The sequence below is a fragment of the Pseudorca crassidens genome, chromosome 16 (genome assembly GCF_039906515.1).
Source record: "Pseudorca crassidens isolate mPseCra1 chromosome 16, mPseCra1.hap1, whole genome shotgun sequence".
Lineage (NCBI taxonomy): Eukaryota > Metazoa > Chordata > Mammalia > Artiodactyla > Delphinidae > Pseudorca > Pseudorca crassidens.
In genome coordinates, this window is record NC_090311.1 from 15,855,296 (window position 1) to 15,877,277 (window position 21,982).

The 21,982-nt window shown below is 44.1% G+C and overlaps 1 protein-coding gene across 11 annotated transcripts in view; it reads left to right on the forward strand.

The window, feature by feature from the left end:
- ABLIM1 (actin binding LIM protein 1) overlaps nucleotides 1–21,982 on the forward strand; it is a 312,026-nt gene that overhangs the window by 240,679 nt on the left and 49,365 nt on the right. The gene's annotated exons all lie outside the window — the stretch shown is intronic.

Genomic DNA, 21,982 nt, shown 5'->3' on the forward strand with positions numbered 1-21,982 from the left:
ATCTATTCACTCACAGTCCTGGGCGCCAGACAACTGAAATCGAGGTGGTGTCAGTAGGGCTGTGGGCTCCTTCTGGAGGCTCTGACGGAGAACCCGTCCCATGTTCTCTCCTGGCTTCTGACGACGGCTGGCAATCCTGACGTTCCTTGGCTTGTGGAGATATCACTCCAATCTTTGCCAGTCTCCCCGCGGCCTTCCTCTTTGTGTCTCTCGATCTGCTTCCCCTTCTCTTTTCTCGTAAGGACTTGTCATTGGATTTAGGGCCCACCCTAATCCAGGATGACCTCATCTCAAGATCCTTACCTTAATTCCATCTGCAAAACCCCTATACCTAGCAAGGTTACATTCTGAGGTTCCAGGTGAACATACCTTGAAGGAGCCACAATTCAACCCACTCCATGTCCTCTGTCTAAACATCAGTGTTCTTCCTGTTCAAGTTTTTCTCCCTGCCTCATTCTTGTCATAATCAGCAGCCCTGCTTTTTGAGGAGAACCCTGGCAGCCCCAGGAATGGCATCTGCTGAGAGTTATTTGCAAGTCTAAGATCAGTCACAGAAATCACCGGCCAGAACTGCAAGACTTCGAGGAATTTTCTTGCCAAGTTCAGCAAAATAAGAGGCTAATGAGAAAAGTATTTGCATATCTGACACCTTAATTGAAAAGGAAGCAGGGCTTCCCTGGTGGCACAGTGGTTAAGAATCCGCCTGCTAATGCAGGGGACACGGGTACAAGCCCTGGTCCAGGAAGATCCCACATGCCGCGGAGCGGCAAAGCCTGTGCCACAACTACTGAGCCTGTGCTCTAGAGCCCGCGAGCCACAACTAATGAGCCCGCGTGACACAACTGCTGAAGCCCGTGCGCCTAGAGCCGGTGCTCCGCAACAAGAGAAGCCACCGCAATGAGAAGCCCGAGCACCGCAACGAAGAGTAGCCCCCGCTCGCCGCAACTAGAGAAAAGCCCACACGCAGTAACGAAGACCCAATGCAGCCAAAAATAAATAAAATAAATAAATAAATTTATTTTAAAAAAACAAAAGAAAGCAGAAGGAAAGCTTTCCTTTGTAATCCGCAGGGGTTTTTAGTTCAGTTGGAGCCAGCTGAATGGTGGCCTTGCTCTGAAATTAACCAGCACTGGTAGTTGAGTTTCGAGGTTTGACTCCAGCGTGAGGCCTGGATTACCAACACCATCTATTTGTATAATTTTTCAGAAGAAAGTTGTATTCATGCAAAACTAAAGGATTGTGGCTGGGTACGTCACTTGTTTTTATGTTGTGGCCTCTCCCGTTGCGGAGCACAGGCTCCGGACGCGCAGGCTCAGCGGCCATGGCTCCCGGGCCCAGCCGCTCCGCAGCACGTGGGATCTTCCCAGACCGGGGCAAGAACCCGTGTCCCCTGCATCGGCAGGCGGACTCTCAACCACTGCGCCACCAGGGAAGCCCCGTCACTTGTTTTTAACAGTTTGAGAAAACAGCTGTTATTTGTGTTGCACAAGGCATTTGGATGCAAAAAGGTTTTAGTTTCTAAAATTGAGAAGTGAGGCCAGCCCACTTTCCACTGGGAGACAGCACCTTTGGTCAAAAGTGGCAGAAACTCACCTCAATCCAGCTGTCTTAGTGTCCTAGGGCTGCCGTAACAAAGTACTACAAAGCGGGTGGCTTTAAAGCAGCAGAAATTTATTCTCTCACAGTTCTGGAGGCTAGAAGTCTACAGCCAAGGTGTTGGCATGGCCAGGCTCTCTCCGAGGCCTCTGTGAGGGCAGGAGGGGGCATTCCTTTTGCCTGGTCCAGATTCTGGTAGCCCCAGGCATTCCTTGGCTTGTGGCAGCGTAACTCTAATCTCTGCCTCCTGTGACCTGGCATTCTAAGGAAGCCTGTCACCCTTTCCTCCTCGTATGAGGACACCAGCCATCCTGGATTAAGAGCCAACCTAACTCTGGTCTGACCTCATCTTAACTAATGACATCTGCAACAACCCGGTTTCCAAAGAGGAGCACATTCTGAGGTGTTGGGAATTGGAATTGCAACAAATGTATCTTCTTAGGGGGCACAAGTCAACCCCTAACACCGAGTAAAGCACAACAGGACCAGGCCGCCACAGAGGGCCGGAGGGGCTGAAGCCTGGGCCTCGGGTGCTGTGTGTGTGCTCTGGGCGTCGGCTTGTCTCTGCAGGTGTGTTCGTGTTCACAAACCTACTCTCTCTGCTTGGAAAGGACGGAGCTACAGGGGCTCCGAGCAGCTCAACCTCAGTGGAAAAGGCTGTTCTCTCCCCTGCTCACCTCAGGAAGTCCTGGGGAAGGTGCCATTGCCATGGTGTGGTCACCTTTCCAGCCTGGATCATCCTCTGTGGCCCGTGGTGGGTCGTGGAGACGATGGCAGTTCCTGTGACTGGAGTTGTGGGGAGGATGAGGCTCTCCCCAAAGCAGGGTGGCCTTAACTCGCTCACTGGGGGATCATGAGTGTGGGGTAGCCTCAGCCACACGTTACTTCTAAATGACCCTGGTCTTGACTTGCTATTAATGTGATCTCGGGCGTGGATTTGTTCTTTTACACCCACTGCGCATTCACCTGGACTAACCCGCGTTCAGGCGCTGGGAGATGTCCCCAGATGTGTTTTAGATTTTTTGTTTCTCTGAAAGGTGCATTTGCATTCAGGCAAAAAGCCCGTGGAGACTCTTAATTGAATCTTTAATCCCTAAGGGTGCCATGGTGGTAGCTATCAAGGACGGGTGCTTTGTGCCTCTTAGTTTTCAAACTAATGCTTTTAAATTTTTAAACAGGATCGCAATAGTGTAGACACAGTTTTAAACTCTGCTAAGTGGCCTGTGGGAAGCCCGTTTCCTGTACTTTGAATGCCTTTTTGTGTTTTTATGCACTCACTGCTGGAAAGGTACGGTTCTAGTTCAACTATAAAAATTAATTCAGGGGAATGATTGCATAAATTAACAAAACAGCTCATAATTCAAAATGCCCATTTCGGGCTTCCCTGGTAGCGCAGTGGTTGCGAGTCCGCCTGCCGATGCAGGGGACACGGGTTCGTGCCCCGGTCCGGAAAGATCCCACATTCCGCGGAGCGGCTGGGCCCGTGAGCCATGGCCGCTGAGCCTGCGCGTCTGGAGCCTGTGCTCCGCAACGGGAGAGGCCACAACAGTGAGAGGCCCGTGTACCGCAAAAAAAAAAAAAAAAGCCATGTTTCATGTCTTAATTTCATGTCTTAATTATGTTTATTTCTATCTAATATTGAAAAATAACTTCTTATTCTCTGAGTCTACTGCAAGCAGCATAGAGCAAGCCACCTGAGGTAACTAATCTGCAGATAGTCCAAGAAGAGATACCCATACAGCCTAGAGGCCAGACACAGTGATTCCCTGGGTACCATCATTTGAGGGATAGCATCGTTTGAAAACTTTTCAGGCTTGTGATGACATTTTCAAGAATCTCTCTGTCTTGGAAATTTGAAACGTGACCCAAACTTAGCAGATATCAGTAGCCAACTAGATTCTGCCAGGGCACTAATCCTTGCCATCTCTTTGGTAAAGGATATATTTCTTGGTAGCATTGAATCCATCACCTTTCTCAGAAAAATCAATCGCTTATGTCTACATACTCTGGACTAGACAGGAATGCTAAGAACCATTTAGCTGTTCTTTTGTTCCTGGTTAATGAGGGACGCCCTTTGCTCTCTCCAGCCACCAGAATTAGTGAGGGACATTAAATTCACGTCGACTCTAAGCCCACTAGTGCTGCAGGCTGAGTTGGACTTTTATTGGTGGTCGTTTACTCTAGGTTAGGAAGAGGTGAACGGAAGCAAGTCTACCCGGCAAAATTGCTGTGATGTGGTATGAGCTAGCTCGGGATAAATTGAGTGTGAAATCATTACTGTCGGATGTTGCCTGCCAGTGGCTTTGTGTGTGTGTGTATGATAATGATTTTTGCTTGATTTAAGGGGTGGTAGAATACTGGCCGTTACTGAAATAAAGCTAATTTCTTCCTGTTCTGAGCCGTTATGTCGCATGGTTGGGATGTTTGAAACACAGTTTTCTAAGATCACTGCTTTTCTGCAATGAAGAGCTAGTATCCTTCTTTCTTCTCTTTCTATCCCCTCTGTGATTTTTGTTCTCTCAATTTATCCCATCTATCAGTTAAATGTATAAGGGGTAAGAAATGAGCTTTTAGCTGACCGTTATATATGGAAATTATATAGAAAAGCAACTCGGGGTAAAGAGATGTCTGGTTTTCTGGGTTTGCTTTTGTGTGTCGGGGAAAGAGAGGGTAGATGGAGGGGTCCAGGTGGATATGTTCTTGGCTGTGATGTGAGTGATAGGGAAAAAAGTCTTGAGTTTTGGTGCATATAGTAATGAAAGGGAGATTCTGCTTACCTTTCTAATCTCTATTTACAGGGCCATTTTCTGTGACGTCTTCTCTGACCCCTTGAATCATCATCACCCACTGTCCCCTCCTCTTGATCCCAGGGCAGAGTCTTTCGTTCAGTGAATGCTTATTGAGCACTTACTGTTTGCACAAACTGGGGATGCAGAAATGAACAAGGCTTCTGCCTAAAGGCTCTGACCTCATGCACACAGGCCTCTGGTCCCTAGAAAACACAGCTGGACATTACTATATACCAGGCGCTCCCATATGTGCATTACATTGGGTTGGAACACATTTCCTTTCTCCAGATCACTAAATCTGGCCTGCTTTATGCACAGGTGAAAACAGCAGTTTGTTCAGCCTCCTGCCTTTAATAGACTCATTATTTTTGGAATCAGTATCCCTCTCAGCGAGGTTTACGAATCTAAGTCATCTTGTGCTCATCACGGCTGGCCTGCAGCGAGGAAGCGGGAGCAGCTGTCCTGTCCTAATTGGACAGAAGGCAGTTGACTTGTCTTGAATGGGGAGTGCCTGGACCAACCTTTCCAGGAAGATGCTAAGAGAGCATCTGTGCACCTGAGATAGTTTGTTGATAAGGAAGTGATGCCACCGTTTTCACGCTGGAGAGAGTGGCAGAGGGACAGCTGTTTGGTCCCATAAGAAAGGGAGGCCTTTAAACTTGATGATATTGGAGAATATAGACAGTTGGTTTTTCTCTTGAGAGTTGGGAGTGTTTTTTGCAGGTGACCTGTTTGTTTCATACTGAAAGAATTAGAATCACTCTTTCCCAGGAAATGTATTAGGAGCAAATTACAGGAAGTAAGACTATTCTAGAAAGAGGTGAGAGGGGATAAAAAAGAATTTTTAAAAGGAAAACAGCTTAGAATAGAATAAAATCCTAATGTAAATTTACCAATATAGTTTGATTTCAAAAATTCATTCTGTCCTTGCTCTACAGCGTGGTAATTCTTCTCAGTGCTATACTTACCTAACATATTTTGGGTCTACTAGTTTGAGGTATAATTCATTCTTTAAAGAAGCATTTAGCATTTAATGCTTGTACTTGCTAGCTGATTGCATAATTATTGTTATAATATACAATTATAAAGGACACGGTCCCTGCCTTAATGGAACTTAAAAGTTAGTGGCAGTCCTAAAACACAGAAATATCTAGAAGCTCAAGGCACTATATGAATGGAATAAATGAATGCTGTTTATTTAAGAGTGCAGATGAGGCGGGGTCCTATCCAGGTGAAATTGATAAGAAAAGTCCCTAGGGAAGGCAGCTTTTGACCCAATGCTTGCAGCATTGGTATTTTATTATATAAAGTAGACTATTTTTGCAAAATATACCTACTATGTGCTCAACACCTACAAGACTCTGGAAATATGAAAATGAATAAGACAGTGTCCTTTCTTCTGAGAAGTGAAAAGTCTAGTGGGAAAACCGGTGAAGTAACCAGCAGTTATAATTTATTGCATTAGATAAATGGGTGTCTACTTCCATCAATGTTTAAAAAGTATATATTCAAGACCAGAAATAAATGCAAGTCGAAGGGAATGCCCGAATCTGGGGAGTTGGAGAAGGCTCACTCTAGAAGTTCTCAGCCTGGGCTGCACCTGGGAATCACTAGGGGAGCTCGTTAAAGCTGCTGGTGCCCAAGCCCTTCCCCAGAGCTACTCCACCTCTCTCGAGGGGAACCTATAATTCTTTAAAGCTGGACAGGTAGATTGAGACCAGATTGTGGAGGCTGTTGAATGCCGGGGTAGGAAGTTCAACTTTTGTCAGTAGGTAATGGGATGACATTAAAGACGTTTTATCCAGAGAGGGTTGTGAACCATGTGGTGTTCAATAAAAACTAACCTGCCGTTTAAATGTCCTTAGCTCAGTAAAGGGCCTCTGGTCCAGTTGCTGAGTGGTGAGGAGGGAGGACGACCAACATTTCTTTGCAGAGTGGCTGCTTTTCCGGGCAGCTGGGCTTTTCCTGTCGGTGTGCCTGCCTGCCTGCCTGTCTGTCAGAGGAGCCGGCTGGCTTTGACTGAGTTCAGTAGACTTTGCTAAGGAGCATTTGGATGCCTTGACCTCAGAACTTGGGCCAGTCTGCTGCCCTGGGGCAAAGTGCAGGCTTGACATCGGCTCAGGTCACAGGGTCTAACACTTCAAAGGTTCCAGAACTGTGTGACTGCACAGAATCACGGGTCCATGTCTGTGACTCAGGCTGTCACCTGAGTCCCAGCATCTAGCCACGACAAGGTCACTGGCTCCCCTCTGACAGGACCCTCTGTCACCTGACATATCGGGTGGGAGGGGGCCGCAGGTGCGGCTGGCAGGGTACCTGCCCTCCTGGGCAGAACTCTCTGCTTATCCTGGCTCCAGCCCCAGGCCTGCCCTTCCAGAGGAATCCAGAGGGTTGGTCGCAGAGCAAGCCCCCACCCAGGCTGTAAAGACTGGAATGTGAATCATGTATCTCTTTCTTTGCAGGGTACCGAAATGCTTTGGTCGTCATCCAAAGACATGAGCTTTGCTTTTAAATGGGTTCTGATTTGGGTATTGCCAAACATGGGGTCCTGAATTCTTTCATACATCTCCCTCTCCGTCTTAGAATTTACTTTGCACTGTTTCTTCTTGCTCCTGACCATTAGCACTGACAGTGATGGCCAGAGCACCCCTCCCCGCTGCTCCTAGTGAAACGGTAGAGTCTGGGCTCTGCAGATTCTGGGCTGGAAGGCTTGGTTGTTTGTTAAGGGGGTAGAGTCCAGCCACAGTGGGAGAGGAAATCATACAAGGTTGTTTTTGAAAGCAAGTTGTGTTTTTCTGACTGTTCTGGTATTGGTTCCCACCCTGAAGACTCCTCTAACCCTGGGGAAGAAAAAATATTTTTAGTCTGATACTGGGCTGTAGGCAGCCCAGAGCTGAACCATCTGTAAAAGAGTTGATAACTCCGAGCCATGGTTTTAGTGGACATAACTTGTAAGGATCACCCAAGACTCCAAAGCAAGGCAAGGGCTATGCCCAAGGCTCTGGGTCTTACCCAACTCTCATGAAGTCCTTTAAGAGTTACGTTAGAATAGAGATATCAAGGAAGGAAAAAGAATGGGTGGGATAGAGAAATGTTTGCAATTCCTGGAGATGACAAAAATCATAGAAGTGGAATTTACTTTAGAGATAGCAGCTTGATGAAGAAAAGCAGATGACAACCTAGAATCTCCCTGAATTGGGATGACATGTTTCCTGTACACTATATAACAAGCTTAAATATTTTTAATTTAAAAAAGCCCTGCTTTCTGTATGTTTCCTACAAGTGACAAAGTCATTACTAAGACGATAAATACAGGGGACCTGCATGCTCTTTCCCATCCCCTCTCCCAGGCACACACTTGGGCCATTTGGCCGCCTGGACATGTGTATTGATCATTGATCCCCTTGGAGCTTCTGGCAGGGACGAGCCGCTTTGGATTGCTGTTATTGTGCATTCCTGACTCCAACGTGCTCTTGAGTTGGAAAGGAGACCAGGAATGAGATCACGAGTAATAAGAAACCTTAAGTGTTTGCCCTTGAACAAGAGACAAAAATTATCCAGTTGGGATTAGATTTCAAGAATGTTGAACTTGAAGGCAAATATTTATCTCCTGGTGTTGAGAAAGGAAAAGATGTAAAACCTTTGACCTTGACTGTAGGGTGGTGTCTGCATTTGAAAAATGGGTTGCATTAAACCGGAAGCATGACGAGTTTCTCATTGTTCCCTCCCTGGAATTATGCAAATAGTGTTTAGCACATGCAGAGCAGCAGCTGACCTGGCGTTCTACTCAGTGTTCACCGTAATATCCCACTGGATTCTGAGAGTCTGTCCCTCTTGGGTCTAACTTCCTAAAGAGACCGCTTAAAAATCTCTTTCGGAGTGTAAGTATTTGGAAAGAGAATGGCCTAGAATCAGCTGGTATTTTGCAACCTAGTTCATCCTCTCCCTGTGTCATAGTACTCAAGGTAGATTTACATGCAATTAACATTTATTTTACCTACATAGCAATCTTGCAAACTAGGCAGAAGCAATACTTCTCTACCCTTTTAACATTATAGAACATACAAGTCTTCTCAGACAGTACATAGCTTTGGGGGAAATAAGCAGTTGGGTCCCAATACATCCAAACAGGCTGAAAGTTCAGTACAGTATTCAACCTAACAGATTTCTCAAACATCCACCTTTTACATTCCTGACGTTGCACATACCGAGACTGGGGCAGCCTAATAACATGTCTAAAATGGGCCAAATGACACTCTCCTAATGAGACCCCAGGAACCAGGACCATTTTCTAGTCCACAATATCAAACTATCAGCCCAAGTGAGTTATTGTGTGCAAGGGGTAGTCTTCAGAGATCCCTTGGATCTTACCTGGGTAGTTAGCTGCTGTACTCCCTCGTGAGAATTCATGGAAGAAGGAAAAAAAAAATGCTTATTATTTTTAAGCTGTCCAAGTTACCAAAGTAATTTCCAGTCTTTCTGACTCTTAACATGTAGCAGGATGTAGGGGGAAGGGAGAATGGACTTAGTCAAAAACCCTAGACTGAACGCTAGCTCTGTAACTTAGAAGGCTTTTCTTAGTCCATAAATAGGCATAAGAGTAATAGGGTACCCCCGAAGCATTGGGTGGATTAAACGGGAAGGTGCTTCACAAACATTCAACTACAAAACAAATGCAAAAGATATTATTAACAATAAAAATAATGGATAAGAAATGTTTAAGCTCAACCATGAGAGGAAAAGTGAAATCTTTTGGTAGCCACTGAAGTCCTCAACCTTCCAATTCCAATTCTTTTTTGATCCTTGCCAGTGGGCCTTAGCCCTAAGTGGAAGAAGCCACTTTTGAAGCTTCATGACAAAGCCTTGTGCAGAGTGATCCAGGGCGTGCCAGCCATTGCCTGCTGATTTTGGAATTAAATATGAGGGCTATTTGCATTTCATCCACGTCTCTCCATCAGTTCATCCACGTCTCTCGAACAGAAAGACGAGGATAAAAGGAGAATTGGAAATTGCTCAGTGACACTCTGGAGATACTGGAATAATGGATACCTGATGGGATTAAAGTACAGAGAGGCCATTTTATTAAAAAAAAAAAAAAATCATTCACTTCACAGAGGTTAGAAAACACTTTGGGAATCTATTTGCTAAAGTGCTCTTAATTTGATTCTTCTTATTTAATTCCTTCTAATTCCTCTCGGATTAAAATTGTAATAAAAGGCAAAAACCACTTTGGATAACTGTTTGGCAGCACTCAATCTGAACATAAACGTATGCAGTGGCCTTGACATACATTGTCTGCTTTTATGTACATGTACCACTGAAATGTGTGTATAATTCACCAAAAGACATGGGCAGGAAGTTTCACAGCAACACAGTTCAGAACAGCCAACATTTAAAAACTACCAAGGGCTTCCCTGGTGGCGCAGTGGTTGAGAGTCTGCTTGCCGATGCAGGGGACGCGGGTTCGTGCCCCGGTCCGGGAAGATCCCACATGCCGCGGAGCGGCTGGGTCCGTGAGCCATGTGCCGCTGAGCCTGCGCGTCCCGCAAAAAAAAAAACAAAAAAAACCTACCAAAATGTCCATCAAGAGTGGAATGGATAAATAAGATGTAGTATAATTACACAAAGGAATACTATGGAATCATGAGACATGGTGAAGTACCAGTACACACAGAATCATGAATAATTCTCACGGTGTTGAGTAAGAGAGGCCAGACTTAGCTGCTTCCTGTTATGTAAACTTCAAAGACAGGTAAAAGTTAGAAGTCAGCATAGTGATTAGCAGTCAGTGACTGGAAGAGGACATGAAGGGGCTTCTGGGTACAGATAATGTTCTCTTACTCGGTTTGGGCGCTAGTTACAAGTTGTGTTGCATTTATGACAATTCATTGAACTAGAAATTTATGATTTGTGCATTTTTTCCAGTGTAGGTTCTACTTCAGTAAAGAAGTTTACTTAAAAGAAAAAAAAAAATAAGGTGTACCTCTTTCCTACTCCAAAGAAAGGAAAAAAAAAAAAAAGTGCATTCAGGACTTCCTGCCTACCTGGTAAGGGAGAACATTGTGATATAATATGTAAAATGCATGGCATTTTTGGTAACAAAGAAAAGAAAGAAAGCCACATTGTAGAACAGACTGTAACAACAATTACCTTGGTCAGGGAATACCAAGTCTAGCTAACACCCAAGGAAATTCAACCCCAAATCCTTGGGTCCCTGGTTACCCTCTAAACTATGTTGTATCCCTTAATAACTTTTCGGAAGAGACTAATGAGATGATGTTATCCATGCTACTTAATCAGTTCCTGGTTTCAAGGAAGTACGTTTAATATCTGTGAGACATGACATGACTTAACTGGATTTGAAAATGACAGGCAGGCTGGAGCTGCCAGGGCTGCTTTACAAGGATTTAGGATCACATTGTCCCAAACCACGAAGACCACCTACGTCAAGAAATAACATTTGGGAGAGTTGTTTTTAAAGGACTTGGTGTTATTTCTAGTGGTTTTGGTTTTTTGTTTTGTTTTTATAACATTTATCACACCGTTTGAATAGTTGGGGGTGGGAGGGATCGTGAAAGTAAAATTTTTGTTAAGGTCTTTAAAAATCATCTAGTCTTCCTTGAGCCTTAGGAAACTGTAAAATATGAAGACCTTAATTTGGTACAATAAACCTTTATTTGTATTCTTTAAGAAAAAAAGGAAGTTGAAAGATGATACTGTAAAGTCATAGGAAATACGCCGTTTTAGGGCAGATCCCAGCAAGGGTCTCCCCTCGTGAATGGAGCTGCTGAGGGTAGGGAGGCTGGAGGACCTGGTGCTTCTGAGTACAGTCTGGAGTTGGACAGACTGGGGTTTAGACCACAGTTCCATTCCTTGCTAACTGAGTAACCTTGGGTGATTTCTTGATGTCCCTAAGCTTTAATTTCCGCATCTGTTAAATGGACATAATAACCCCATCACAGGGTTGTAGGGAGAGTCAGATAGAATATGGTTTCTGAGGTGCTTAGCGTTAGTATCTGGAAACAGGTAAATAGCGAAATGACAGCTGGGGCTCTGAAGTTCATCCTTTAGTTCTCTTTTGGCCATAATTGTGCAGGAAATGGTTGCTCAGCATCTAGAGATTTGGGGATAAGGGCTTCTGCTGGCCATTAATTTACCCGACATTTCTAGAGAACTTGCTCTATGGAAAGCAAGAGAGATCCAAGAGCTATGATGACACATGTGTGGCCCGCGTCTTTAAAAGGATGTATAGTCTAACGTGAATGAGAGGGAGCAAGCTCACCTGCACTTACTGGTCCCAGATACTTACTTTGGTATGAACTGAACTTGCCTTTGGTTACTTAATTTTCATAACAATCCTATGTGGCAGGGTTTCTTATGCCAGTTTTTACAATTGAAGAAATAAGTCCAGAAAAGTGCCCAAGGCCACACCATTTGCAAGGTCAGAATGCAGACCCTGCGTTCTCTTGATTCCAAAGCCCATCTCTTTCTACTCCATGTTGGACAGTGGGATGGGGCAGACAGCCCAGCCATAATGTAACTGAAAGTGGGGTCCGGCTGCTCGCCTCTCAAAAGCCAATAAAGAGGCCAGGTTGGTGGAAAGGAAAGTTTGTTTTATTTTCGATGCTGGCAACCGGGGAGGGTGGATGCCTGTCCAAAGGCCAACTCTCTGTCAAGCTCTGACAGTCATCTTGAAATTGGTCATCGGTGGTCAACCAGCATCATCTTGATTGTTTCAGGTACAGTTAATCTTCAGTTTCAGGTTCCATTCGTTTCCGTTTCTTGGAGGCCAATTCTCGGAATTGTGGCAGCTTATGCCATGGCTACAGCCTGGTCATCATGTAGTTCACTTCTTCCACCTGGCGGGGGTTTCAGTATCTATAAGACAGCTCGCAGGATACGGCTCAGAATATTGTCTATGGCCCTTAAGGAGGACCTAAAGATCCTTGACTATGTTTAATGACTAAACTATTATTATTTGGTCTCCTTTGACTGTTTTCCTTTGTTTCTGCATTTTCTCACTTCTCTGATTAAACTTATTCTTTGGCTAAAGTTTTTCCACAGACGAAAGGCGGGCTGAGGACATGGGGGGGGCAAGGACCATATCGTCCTTCTCCATTTCAGTAACGTTCGAGGCAAAGTTAAATGTGTGGGACAGCCCAAGCCCAGAGCTGTGGGAGCACCAGAGAGGAGAGGTTAGTTTCAAATGCAGATATCCGTGCATTTCAGATTTATGTTTTGCCTTCAGTGTAGTTATTTGCTCTGCCTTAAAATTTGGCAAACTATTCAAAATACATGTTAACAAAACTTCTCAATCATTTTGGCCATCTTTTTATATTATACAGGATATTTCTATTTATTTTTCTAGTTGCCTAAGATTTCTGAAACAAGAGAAGTATTGTATCCATGATGTGGTGATATCAGTATAAGAGAATCGAACTTGTGTCCGAAGACCTGGGATGTTTCCTAGTTCTGACACTTAGCTGTGTGACCTTGGTTTTGGTGCAGCAAGTCATTTGGCCTCTGAGCCTCGGTTTGATCACCATAAAACATGAAGGATGATGTCACCTGCTTCAAAAGTTCAGAGAAAACTCCAATTAAATATTGTGCATGAAAGCACACAGCCAAAGAACCAGCCTGAGAGATTCCCAGTAGCGACACTAAGGTTAATGGCGTAGCCTAGGTTTTCGTTTCAACGTCTCATGTGGTCCCCAGCAAGTTACTTAATCTCTCTGCAGCTCCATTTTTCTTGTTGTACAAGAGAATAGTGATTCCTCTGAAGAAAGAGAAATACTGATTAGATTAGCAAATTAGGCAATTGTTTTCTAATCCCTTTGAAAATGTTCGAGTCTTTAGACAACTGCTAACAGTACAATATTGCACACATATATCTAGCTTTCTTTATATGCAGGTATATTTTGTTCTGCAAAAAAAAAAAAAAGTCTATATTTTTCAATAGCTTTCCAAAGGAATCTGGACCCCCCCCAAAAGGAATGAATGCATGCACGCCCTGATGTGTCCTTGTGAACAGTGCACAGGAAAGTTCCTCTTGTCTTCCGGTCAGGTCTTTCCCCCACTCCCTACTGCTTTCTTTCTTTCTTTTTTTTAATTGTCCTGTCTCTTTATTAAAGAATAGTTTATGTACCATAAAATACAGTTTATTTTTATTACATTTAAACAGCTGTGTAGCCATCACCACAATGCAGTTTTACAACTTTTCCATCACCTCATTTTGACTTTGCAGTCAACCCTGCGCCCAATCTTATTCCCATCCCCATTTCCAGCAGCCACCAATCTACTTTGTATCTCTTTCCGGTTGCCTTTTCTAGAAATTTCATAGCAGTGGAATCAACATGTAGCCTTTCGTGTCTGGCTTCTTAACAGCATGTTGTTGAGGGTCGTCTGTGTTGGATGTATCAGCAGTTCCTTTCATTTAAAAGCAGTAACTTTGCAGTATTGCACGATTTGAACGCTTCACATTTTGTGTATCTATTCACTAGTTGAGAGTCATTTGGATTATTTCCAGTTTGGGGCTATTTTTGGAGAACACTGCTGTGAACTTTTGCATATAAGTCTTTGCATGGACAGAAGTTACCATTTCTTTGAGTTCGAAACCTAGGAGTGGAAGTGCTGGGTTGCATGGTATACTTATGTTCAACTTTTTGAGATACTGCTCAAGAGGTTTCCAAAGTAGCTGTACCACTCTCCTATTGCCATATAAACTTTAGGATTGGCTTGTCAATGTACAAATAATCTGACTGGGATTTTTGGTAAAGATTACACTGGCGCTACTGATCAATTTAAAGAGACCAGTTAGGTCTTTCAGGAATGCACACATCTACAGATAATGTTTATCTAGCACTGTTAAACTGCAAAGACTGCTTGAAAGTTTTTGCCCTTCACTCCTTGGAAGGAGATGGGATAGCAGTAACCATCTGCCAAAAGCCAGTATGCAGGTACACCAGGATGTTGCAGCCTTTTTTATTCCTTTATATTTTGAGCTGGTCAGAGGGAACCAGAGCGCTGGAATGCCATTGCGTATTTCTCTCTGTACCGTTTTGTGCATCTTCTCTGGGGAAGACCAGCCGCCGCCCCTCCCCCTGATGTTTGGAGCAAGGGCCGCAGTTGGGGCTCTATGGTCGGTGAGGTGGCAAGGCTGCAGCATGCTCTTCTCTGTGCAGACTGGCTGTGCACAGACTTGTGGGGAGCCCTGTGGACTTTGTGTAACCTGCCTGGGCAGACTGATTTATTCACCTTTGCCCAGGATCCAAACTTTGGGCCACGACACACCCTCACGATCCTGCCTAAACAGGATGCTGCATCAGGAAAAAAAAAAGCGTCCGGAACAGGGGAGTGGCAGCTTCAGGATCAAGTTGATCCAGTTGCACTGGAAACCTCTCCCACTCCAAGGGAAAAAAACAACAAACGCAGAAAAGCCTGAGTCAGCCCTCGCATCGCATTTCTACAGGAGCAAAGTGGGAACTAGTGTGATTCTGCCTCTCCCTCCCCACCCAAGCACCTGCCACGGAAGCAACATCCTTGTTACTCCCTTTGGCTTCCTCATCTACTGTCAGGTTTCCCCAGTTCACAATGATCTGCATGGACTTAGGTCAGTGCTTACAAAATAAAACAAAAGCAGCTTATTTCTGGGCCCCACCCCAGGGCCATTGAACCCATTTTTAAAAGGCTCTTGGGTGTTACTTATGTGCAGAAAAGTTAGAAAACCCCTGACCTAGACCAACACACTAACCTCCAAGTGTTTGCATGTCCTTAGTCTGAAAGCACCATCAACCAGACCCATGTTTGCGAGAGTCTCAGGGACAGAAATGCAATTTGTTTACTCCTTTGGGTATTCTGAGCACCGTCTCTGAATCAGGTTAGATTTTTAAAATGAGACTGCAGGGGCTTCCCTGGTGGCGCAGTGGTTGAGAGTCCGCCTGCCGATGCAGGGGACACGGGTTCGTGCCCCACTCTGGGAAGATCCCACGTGCCGCGGAGCGGCTGGGCCCGTGAGCCATGGCCGCTGAGCCTGCGAGTCCGGAGCCTGTGCTCCACAACGGGAGAGGCCACAACAGTGAGAAGCCTGCGTACCAGGGGAAAAAAAAAAAAAGGGACTGCAAACCTAGACCTTGATAGTTTAACTTCCCCTGTGAGAATGATTTCATTCAACGACCTTTCAGTGCTACACCCTCAGTTTTTCTCAAGGGTCTGTGTAAGAAACAACTAGTTGGACGTTTCTAGCCATCATCGAAATTAGTGTGGAAGTTGTTTTACTGCTCCAGAACTGAGGTCCCCCTACGAGAATTCCTTTGGTGCTTTTTCGAGGCAGTTTACGCAAGAGGAGGCCTGGAGTCAGGCGACCTGGACTCACAGCCCAGCTCTGCTTTTTGGAAGCACTGGGAGCTTTGGAGAAATTGTTCACTGTGAGCTTTCATTTTTTGCTTGCAGAACAAGATTGTACAATAGCACCTACCCCACAGGGCTGTCTGAGGGCCGTCACTCAGAGCCCTTGGTCCCATGCCTGGAACAGAGCAAGACCCTACCGAACCTCAGCCTGCGGTGACTGTTACTAATTTAGAATCAGGAAACCTTGCCTCTCTAGTGGCAATTGTATGTGACCATTTTTTTCCCACTGTGAGACTTTCGTGGCCCATTTTCCCTTTTGTCCTCATCTGCTGAGAAGCTCGGATCCCAACAAACATGTTTGCCTGAGTGTGGAGCCTTTTGATTTTTTTTTTTCCTCTAAGGTTTTTGTTCCATTGTTTTCAGGTCACAGCCCTCTCTGATAAGCATCTGGAAGTCCTTTTTGGAAGGAGGCGTGGCATAAGCTATAAATTGCTGAAGGCTGACCTCAACGGCCATGTTTCATATCTCCTGGGCAGTATCAGGAGTAAAGCACTCCAAGAGAAAAGGGGTAAAGAGAAACTGAAAAGGGCAGTTAGCCATTCCGGAGCTAAGCAGATTATCTGTCCAAGGACGGGGTCTATAATTACAGTTCTGTTTTCTACTCCCAGTGGCCTGTTACGCTGGCACAGGGCTTAGGGCGTCAGAACTCCTCCTGGCTGTCAGACACTATGGAGTCTTTGGTTAAATTCCATTCCCTGCCATCAAGAATGTTCTTTCTCTACCTAGATTACTTTTCTGTTAACACTGCCTTGTGAGCTTGTAGAGGGACAGGATTTCACACAGAATCATAGAATTTTACAGCAGGATGGGACTTTTTACAGAGGAGGGTCCTGGGCCTTGGTGAGGGTAAGTAGTGACATAATTGAGGTCCCATGAGTAAGAAATAAAGAAATAATACCCCAGTCTTCTGATTCTGAATCTTGTAACCCTTTCCCTGCACCCCGTGTCCACAAGGAGTTCAGGGCTCCTTTCTCTTGCTTTATAGCAGGTGGTATTTCCCCAGATGGTATTCTCGCCTGTATGATAAAGTTTATACTTCAAGTTAGAGATTAACTAAATAGGAATAATAACCACACAAGTGTGACTTAATCAGCACCATTAAAGGCAGGTGCTTTTTAGCACTTTGAATGTGTATGCAGGTGCTTTTATAAAACTCAACTAAATAAACAAATCGTTTATGGTCCATAGAGTTTAATGCCAGCCAGAATGTGGACTTTTTAACGTGTGCATTTTGAATATGTGAAAATAAGGTTGTAATTTTTTAAACAGCAGGGTACAAAGATGGACGGAAAATGGTGATGACAGGGCTGTAGTGAGCCCCAGAGGTTCATCTGGTCTCTCGGGTTGAGGCAGAGCTGGTGTTCCAGGGTGTGGGCCTGGGGACAGGTACCCGGTAATCACTGCTCATGAAGTCACCTGTCACAACAGAGCCCACAGTGCTTCAAAAGTTTGCACTCGGGGACTTCCTTGGTGGCGCAGTAGATAAGAATCTGCCTGCCAATGCAGGGTACAAGGGTTCGATCCCTGGTCTGGGAAGATCCCACATGCCGCAGAGCAACTAAGCCCATGCACCACAACTACTGAGCCTGCGCTCTAGAGCCCGCGAGCCACAACTACTGAAGTTAGTTGGCCTCGCGCCTAGAGCCCATGCTCTGCAACAAAGAGAAGCCACCACAATGAGAAGCCCGCGCACCGCAACAGAGTAGCCAGCCCCCCGCTCACCGTACTAGAGAAAGCGCGCGCGCAGCAACAAAGACGCAAAGCAGCCAAAAATAAATAAAATTAAATCTTAAAAAAAAAAAAAATAAGTTTGCAATCAACAGCCTCCTCTCCACAGTGGATTGTGTGTTCCTCATCTGTTTGTAGATGGACGCTGTTTAGTCTCATTTTGCTCATGATCTGAAATACTTTTCCTTCTTCTAAAAATGACTCTAATTTAAATGCTTTGGATTCAGCTGCATCCAATTTTTTTGGTTAGTTTGCATATAACCCCGTCTGTGTTCGGCTCTGATACCTTTCCTGGCCCTGTGCACAGGGCTTGTCTGTGAACCATCATGGGTTCCTGTGTTAAGAAGAAGTGAAACAGAGATGGGGTGGCTCACACATGCAAAGGAGGGGCTCCCCTATCCTGAGCACATGACCCTGTGCCCCCCGCCCCCCAGGCCTGCACTGCTGCACAAACAGAAAGACTTTTAAACGGCTGTGCCACTGCCCTTCGGTTCTGGCTCACTGTATCTCTTGACACGTTCAGCATCATGGGATGAAGCAAGTGCACGGGTCAAGACCGATGCCCCTGGCGTTATGCTGGCGGAGTTTCTCAGCAGTGGTTTTGCTCGTGATTTACAGAGCAGAGCCCTGCCACAGGAGCGCTTGACAAATCTTCCGTCCATCTTGTATGACAGCTCATGTAACACAGTTACTCTCCTTTGCCTGTCCTTGGGAAAGGGCGGCAGCATCCAGAGAGCCTTTTGTCAGCATCCCAAACCGCGCTAACAAGCCTTTCTGTGGATGGCCCTGGAACCATCTCTGTGCAAAGGATTATTAGGTTGTTATTCCTATTATTATTGTATGCAGTACATCACAACATTTTCAAAATGTCATTTGATCGTTCACCCTAGCATCACTGTGAGGTAGATACAGCAGCGGGGTACTGTATGGTTATTAGTTATGGTACTAGTTAGGAACATGTGCTCCAGAGCCAGACTACCTGGGTTTGCAGCCTGGCCCTACCACTTTCTAGCTGTGTGACCAGGAACAAGTTTACTAAATCTCCCCAAGCCTCAGCTTCCTCATCTATAAAGTAGGGAATAATAACCTTAGGAGGTTATTGGTAAACAAATGGCTGAATGTTCATGAAGTACGTAGAACAGTGACTGACACAGAATAATCATAAAAATGTTCACTTTTATTGTTAATGTCACCATCAACTTCATCATCTCTACTTTGCAATAGAGTTTCCAAGAGTTTGTGATTTGCCCAAGATCACGTTGGGTGTTATGACTCCAAGAGACAGTGGACTTTCTTCCTCTTAGTCTTTTATTTCCTTATTACACAGTAACATAAAAATGAATTCTTGTAAAAGATCAAAGCAATACAGAAACATGTAAAGGAAATTGTTAGGTTCCCACCCTGCTCCTTCCTCTTTCCCCACAAGGAACCATAGAAAACTAACTGGTGTGCATTCTCCCTATCTTCTCTCCGTGCAGGGCACACACATAAAATCAATATACATATATATATGTGTGTGTCCTCTCCGGCGTAAATAATAGTAACAGTGCCTGACTTATAGGGCTGGATGTTGGGGGGCAGAGGGTGAGGGCAAGCAATATACTAGCCCTCTCATCAGCTCCATGAGTTACGCGCTATTATTCTACCCATTTTACAGCTGTGGAAGTGAAGGTTAGGGAGATTGTCACCTTTATGGGACCACATGGTGCTGAAACTGGATTTGAATCCAGTCACACTTACCCCAGTATCTCCAGACTTTTGACCACTACTATATGTGGCCATATCACAGGCATTATTTTTTCACTTGATTTTTTTCTCTTAATAGTGTTTGTTTGAACTCTTCCCATATAAATACATATACGTTTACTTCTTTCTTTTAATGGCTACGTGAGTCGATATTTTATTTCACTACTTTCTTATTTAGGTTGCTTCTGTTTCCTTGTTCTTTGCTGTTATAAGTAATTCAGAACTGAATATCCTTAATACATACACTTTTGGGCACATGTGTGAGAATTTCTGTAGAATGGCTTTTACAGGTGGAATCGTTCATCAGGGAGTAGTATGTACGTATACATTAAATTTCAATAAGTATTGCTTTCCAAAAAGAATTTTGCTCACCAACAGTGTGAGAATGCCTGTTTCCTCACATTAGCCTTCTTCTTATCTTTGCCAATTTGTTGAATTAAAACACCCTTTTTCTAAATTGTGTTTCCCTGATTCCCGGTGGGGTTGAGCTAATTATTTGGGGGGTTATCGACCTTTCCTCTGGAAATTGCCTTTTGCCCATATTGCCATTTATTTTTCATTGTAGATGCTATTTATAAGTTCTGGATAATAATCTTTTCTCTGAAATGCATGACAGATATTTTATCCCTGTCTGTAACTTTGTTTTATGTCTAGAGATTGTGTATGCATGTGTGTATGTGCAGGCACACGTCCACAGTCAATATTTATCTTTATGTTTCTAGGCTTTGCCTTGCTTAGGAAAGCCTTCCCAAGTTTGTTAAAACAGTGTCCTACATATTCTTCGAATATTTCTATGATTTTGTTTCAACTTTTAACTTTGTACCTCTCTAGAATTTGTTTTTGTGTAGGTTGTGAATTAGGACTCTAGATTTAACTTTCTCTAAGTGAAAAACTCATTGTTCTCACCGTTAATTGAATAATCCATTTCTTTCAACTCATTTGAAACACCACCTTTATCATAATTCTCTTGTATGTATGGCTGTGCACCTGGTTCCTCTCTTCTGTCCCACTGATTTATTTTCTATCCCTGCACCAATATTAGAACACTTTAATTATTTTAGCCTTAGAATAACTTTTTATTCGGGAAGGGAAAAACCCCCTTCACTGCCACTCTCTTTTCCAAAGCAGTTTTTATATTTTTGTGCATTTTTTCTTCCATGTGAACTTTTAAAATCAGCTTGTCCAGTTCTATAAAAGAAACTCCTGTGTGTATTTTGACTGAGAATATGTTGCATTAATAGGTTCATTTTGGATAATTTGGCATCTTTACTATATTTAGTTTTCCCATCCGCAAGTACCATATGTCTCTATTTCTTTCATGCCCATCAGTTAAGATCCTTATGTAGATCTTTCATCGAAGGGTTTATTTGTTGCTATTACAAATAGGGACCTGTTTTCCCATCACCTGGACTTAATTTGTATTACTAGTGAACAGGAAAACTATTGGCTTTTATATATTAATTTTTTATCTAGCTACTTGACTGAACTCTTTTATTAGTGACCTTTATACTGATTTCTTTTCTTGATCTATCACATAGGCTAGGACTAAAGAAAAACGCTGGTGAAAGTGTACACCTCTGCCTTGTTCTTATCTTTAGAACGCTTCTAATACTGCACCACTAAATATGGTAGATACACTTTATCAGCTTGAAGAAATTTCTTTCTATTTCTAGCTTACTGAGGGCGTGTGCTTTTCACCGCAGACTACACCAGATTCCCGTCAAGGGGCCTTAATTCTGTCCCCTACATTTTCCTTGAGAATTCAGAGATTGTCCAAATGCCTGGGACCTCCCAGCACTGATATCCCAGCTGACCCAACACAGTTTAGAACTGAGTAATATTTTCTCTTCCTCCTTTCACTCACATTGGACCCTGGATGGCCGAAGAGAAAGGGCTACTTTGTGTGAACATTTCCTATACTCCCCTCACATGCCCCCCCATTCCACCTCCCACCCCCCGCCGAAAAATTAAATAAATAATGCTGTGTGGATAAGAGCAAAATTCCACTTCTGGAATTTTCTGGCAGGCACCACTGAAAACGTTTCATTCCTGGCTTCTACTTGTAAATAACTTCCATTTTTTTTCCCACTGGGTTATCTTGAGTAGCTGACCACCATCTCACACTCCAGTAGCTAGTTGGTTTCATAGTTTCTACAGGAGGGTGTGAGAAAGGAATCACTACCTGACCTCTGATTTCCTGTTGAGATTTCACGCAGGCACAGGGTGAAGTCACTTCTAACTCTGGGCTCTCAGCGGTACCTTGTGCACAGTTAATGCAGAAGAAATGTTTTTATGGTCGATTGATGAAATGATTTAATTGCAGAGTACATATGATAAGTTTTGGGTGGCGAGACTTTTTGCTAAGATGTGGACGAAAGGATTTTGCTATGTTGGACATATGCATTTGGAGCATGACTCTAAAGGGACTTGGCACCTGTCTACAGATTTGTCCCTGTGTCCAGTGACACTTTGCTTTGGGGAAGTCAACACCCACTGTGGTGGCATCTGTGATATTTAAGAATGTGAAATGCCCAGGAATAATGCAGAGCCATCTCAGTAAAATGCCTTCTTCAGAAAACAATTAAAATGAGACTTTGGCAAAAGATTGTTATAAGCAGCAGAGAAGAGAGTTGGGGCTCCTTCCAAGATAAAAAGCAGCATATGATGTCTTTTACTATGGTTTTTCTCATCTTGATGTAAGCTGGGTAGATTATATT